This window comes from Nanorana parkeri, unplaced genomic scaffold (assembly GCF_000935625.1).
Source record: "Nanorana parkeri isolate BGI_ZX_2015 unplaced genomic scaffold, ASM93562v1 scaffold2153, whole genome shotgun sequence".
NCBI classification, from domain to species: Eukaryota; Metazoa; Chordata; class Amphibia; order Anura; family Dicroglossidae; genus Nanorana; species Nanorana parkeri.
This window is the reverse complement of record NW_017308421.1, coordinates 53,884-59,226: the sequence shown is the minus strand read 5'-3', so window position 1 is coordinate 59,226 and position 5,343 is coordinate 53,884.

Below are 5,343 nucleotides of genomic sequence, written 5' to 3'. Positions count from 1 at the left end.
CAATGAGGGGGCGGGCTTCCGTTGACTGCAATGAGGGGGCGGGCTTCCGATGACTACAATGAGGGGGCGGGCTTCCGTTGACTGCAATGAGGGGGCGGGCTTCCGATGACTACAATGAGGGGGCGGGCTTCCGTTGACTGCAATGAGGGGCGGGCTTCCGATGACTGCAACGCTGAACGGGCAGTGTGCGCGTGCGCACACCGGCCCGTTCGGCAGTGATCTCTCGATCATGATTCAAACCAGTCGAAAATCGTACGATTCTCGGCGGGTTTTCAAACATGCTCGAAATACAAAAGTCGTCCGACCGTACAGTAGAAACGGTCGCACGCCTTCCATACACTGCACGATTCTCGTACGATCGCTGGATTTCCCGCGATTCTCGTACAGTGTATGGGCACCTTTATGGAGACTGTTCCTGCAATCGCGCTGCTCCACGCAATCCCATCCACGTGCCGCACAAAATCCTCCCTGAGCTACTTTTTTTTTTCCATATAGATTTCAATAGAAATGCGCCGATCAGCACGTTTCTGAGCGTTTTTAATTGCGTTTCAACGCTGAAACGCGACTAAAAACAGCCAAAAATGCTCTTTTCAAAAATCGCGTGTGAACCGCGTTGAAACGCTTCCGCACCGGTGTGAATGGCGCCTGAATGAGGCCTAACACTTGACTTTAATACTCCCCGCCAATGAGAGGCTGAGGAAACGGGGATTATTAAAAAAAACCAAGGAACGCGGAACTGTAAATAAGCGATTTCTGTTATAAATGGTGTTTGTGATAAAATTATACCGGCGTATATTTAATTACAACACAACGCACAGCAATGCGTCACAAAGCTTTGCCAAGCGTTGCCACAGTTAAATTAATGTGTTTTTTTACAAAAGAAAAAAAAATCATGCACCGCGATGCGTTCTAACTAGGGATGCACCGATATATCGGCCGCCGACACATTTGTATTACAGACAAAAGAAATAAACATGAGAACGCCGAAACATTTGTCATTGCAACTATTTTCTGCGCCAACTGGGGCATTATCTGACAGAACTGCCGGGGTGACAATATTTTGAGCCAATACATTTACAAGACCAGATTGGATACGAGTTGTCGAGTGTCTGGGCGCCGTTACAAGTCAGGTCACCGCAAGGGCGGCTACGAGGGCCCCCTTTGCGGGTCTTCGGTAAATTTCCGTACCCGTCGCAGTTTTGTGAAGTTCCGCGCGTGTGTAAGACACGGACGTTGTAAAGACTTGGATTCCCGGGAGACGTGCGCGGGGAAACTAATGAACTCTTATCGGCGGCCGGGTTTGTTATTTCTGCCGCGCCGCTATCAGGCGCCTCTCCTGCTTGAAGGGATTAAAGATGGAGCCTTCGAATTTGGAGAGAACTTGGAGATTGGGATCGGCTGACACCTGCGCTAAGCCGCCAACGATTATGCAAATCCCGGATAATTCAGACGTTTCTCGCAGCAGTCAGGTGACGCAATCAAATGTGACCCTCCAACGTGTCTGCGCTCCCCTCTACAGAAGACGTGACGAGTCTTCTATCAGTGGAACTGTCACGCCTCATATTGTCAGAGCGCGGCACTGGGTTCATCTACAAGTGCGGGTTCGTGGCTCTCATGCATGAGGAACTACAACGCCCATCATGCTCTACTGATCTGACAAATAAAAAGCCAAAGGGGATCAAACTGACATGGGTGACTTGTGACTGTCTAAATATTAAAGAGGCCCCCCCCCCCAGGCAAAGAGTGAACTGCTAATGTAGCCCAGCAGACACTGCAGCTGTGCCTAAAGTGGACCTAGCACCAGTCAGTCTGGGGAATAGTTACCTTATCCCTCCCTCACACAGACCTCCTCACCTGCTGTATGACTGCCAGGGCCGGATTTCCCACAAGGCCAACCGAGGCCCGGCCTTGGGGCAGCGGGGAGTAGAGGGGCGGCAGGGGGGTGTGGAATTCCTATCTCCCGATGCCCAGGACATGCAGTTCCGGGCGCCGGGCGGATAATTCTTTTCTACACGCAGAGCTAAATGTACAGCAGGGAAGCCGCCACTTGTTTTGCACACGTGATCTCGGCAACGTCGCCAAGATCCCTTGTATGCAGCCTGCAGGTCCGCCATTCTCCATTGGGGGAGGGGAGTTTGGCAGGTTAATCGCTACGCCACCCTGGAGAAGAGGGATCACCCCCACCACCACTCCATCCGCGTCACCGCAATCTGATCTGTACAAGCGAATGCTCACCCAGCCTCAGGTGAGTAAATCACCAACGCTTACTCCCTGCTCTACCACATTTATTGCGCCAGGTAGGGGCGCTTCCGTCTCCAATTTTTTGTTTCCTTATGGATCTGTTTTCTGAAGCCAGGACTGCACAACTGTGTTTGCTTTAGCTGTGAACCATCAAATTAAAAATTTCAAGCCCACGCTTTAATGACTATGACTGTCAGGGACCAGGACACCTCCAGGTGGCGCCGTGGAGCTGGAGCAGATCCTGCAGTTCCAGGGCTCACCTGCAGGTGTCTCTGGGCAGTCGGTGGCTGTCTGAGACTTGAGCACCTCCAGGTGGCGCTGTGACGCTGGAACCAGGACCTGCAGATCCAGGGCTCACCTGCAGGTGTCTCTGGACTGTCAGTGGCTGTCTGAGACTTGAGCACCTCCAGGTGACGCCGGAACCAGGACCTGCACATCCAGGGCTCACCTGCAGGTGTCTCTGGACAGTCAGTGGCTGTCTGAGACTTGAGCACCTCCAGGTGGCGCTGTGACGCTGGAACCAGGACCTGCAGATCCAGGGCTCACCTGCAGGTGTCTCTGGGCAGTCGGTGGCTGTCTGGGACTTGAGCACCTCCAGGTGGCTCTGCAATTAGGCACCACCTGGTGTTACCTGGGAGGGTATTTCATCCCTCCCTGCAGTGGGGATTTTGCCTCAGTATTGTCGCCAAATTCCTGTGACCTGCATCCCGGTACCCCCTTGTACCCTAACCATTGCTCCGTGGCTCCCCTTGTGTTGCCTTGCTTCCCAGGTTTCACTTGCCCCGTTGCCTGTGATTTATATTTGCATGTAGTTAGCTATTATTACTTGTGGGTGTTGGTGGGGTTTTTTGTGTTTTATATTATTTTCGGTGTGTCTAATAAACTGTACGTTCATAAGCTCATAGGCATTGTCTGGTGTGGTCACGCATTTGGTCCACCCGTGTGGGTGCCTGCATGCGGTGTGAGGACACCCGCGCACGGTATCCTGACAATGACACTCTGAAACAACCAATCTGAGTCTCCGTCAAGGTTCATTCCGTGTCCATAGCGGCAGAAACATTCGTTCTTAGTATTTTTCAGATTGAATATGTGACGTAATACCAGATTATGGCCACTAGACGGAGCTGAGGAGCTCATGAAATGAATGCTTCTATTCTACGCTCCTCGGCTCCTCTGCTCCATCTAGTGGCCATGTTGCGGTATTTCTCTAATATTACTTTCAGCCTGAAAAGAAAATATACTAAGAACGTTCGTCTTTGCCTCTATTCGCACAGAATAAACCTTCACAGAGGTTCGCAGGGCAAATGGCTCTGCAAATTGTTTATAAGCAGACCCCCCCCCAAGAATCCTGCCTATGAGATCTGCTAAGGATCCTGCACGGGGCATGCTTGGAAATTCCTCTCCTGCTTTACCAATCGGTACCCAGAAAGGGGTCCCCACAATTTCTTCCTCGGCATGTTTTAACTTTTATTTACTGCCGGTAAAAAAAATAGTGACATAATGAAAATGATGATGAGGGGCCATTTTGTGGCACAAGGACAGGTCCAGGAAAGGTGAAAGGAGCTGTTGTCACCCGCAGGAGCCATTTATAACCAGATCCACAGAAGTCGTCTCGGTTTTGGCGTACACATTGACTCCAATTCACCAATATCTCTCTATTTTCACCCAAATTTGGGGGGAAATGTGAAGTCTGAAGCTGACAGCTTTTCCTCCATTCAGATCGGCTTCTAACAGGTAACAGAGCAGGGAAATCCCCCCCCTCCCCCCCCACTGTGTGACCAGTCAGGGAGCCTCAGCGGTGAGGAGCAAGTGAGGGATAGGGAGGCTCCTCCCTGTTGTCTCCTCCTTTACACTAGTTTGGGGACATGTTGGGGGTGGGGCTTCGGCCGACGGGGGCGGTGCTTTGTTCGACAGGCGGCGGAATGGGGCCAAATATTCCTAACACAGAAGACAAGTGAAGGATGGATGACACAAATACACGGCCTGGCCAATAAAAAGTCACTCCCTAATATTACATTGGACCACCTTTAGCTTTGATCACACATTCCCCGTGGCACCGTCTCCATAACCTTATACAATGTCACAACATTTATTTCCCTCCAGAGTTACATTCATTCTTCTCCAAGACCTTGCAGTGATGACGGGAGAGTCGGAGCGCGGTGTAAAGTCTTCTCCAGCACATCCCAAAGATTCTCAATGGGGTTGAGGTCTGGACTCTGTGGTGGCCAATCCATGAGTGACAATGAGGTCTCATGCCCCCTCATCCACTCTTCCACAATCTGATCCCCATGAATCCCGGAATATGCCCAATGTGCCATCAGGGAAGAAACAATCCATGGATGGAAAAACCTGATCATTCCGTATATTCAGGGAGGCAGCTGACCTCATTTTTTGGGCGCATATCATCGCTGAACCTGGACCTGACCCACAGAAGCCACCCCCTAGATCATCACACTTGTCCAATGGAAGGCTCTGACCTATTTCCTGAGATAAATCCAGGTGGTGTATATTCAACATGTTTGTGAAGGTTCTCATTGCAAAGGGGGTTAGGGTCAGGGACAGCCATAGCCATGGAAACACAAGAGCCGTGATTGCACAAAATTACTTAATTGGTCACACGCCCCGACTACCCACCGCCACATGAACGCAAATTTTTGTCTCATTGCCGACAACCCGTCCCACCACAATGGAAAGGATCAGATTGGTTTACATATGTCCTAGCCGCTCAATGCCCACACAAAGAGGGACAGCCATCTATATAGACATGGTGCCTTAGGGCGGGGTAACACCATTGGTGACCAAAAGGGCTGAGATTGCACAAAATGACCTCATTGTCCACACATTCCGACTACCAATGGCCACATGAACCCCTAAAAAGAGTTGCCCAAATTTTTGTCTTATTGGCTACAACCCGTCCAACCACAATGGTAAAGGATCATTTGGGCTGACATAAGTTTGAGCCGCTCAATGGCCACATAAAGGGGAGGACACCCATCCCCCTAAATGTAGTGTCTAAGGGCAGGGTAACACCAGGGCCGGATTTATTCTCTCTGCTGCCCCAAGGCTAGGTTCCTCAATGCCTCCTCCTACCCGCAATCCCCC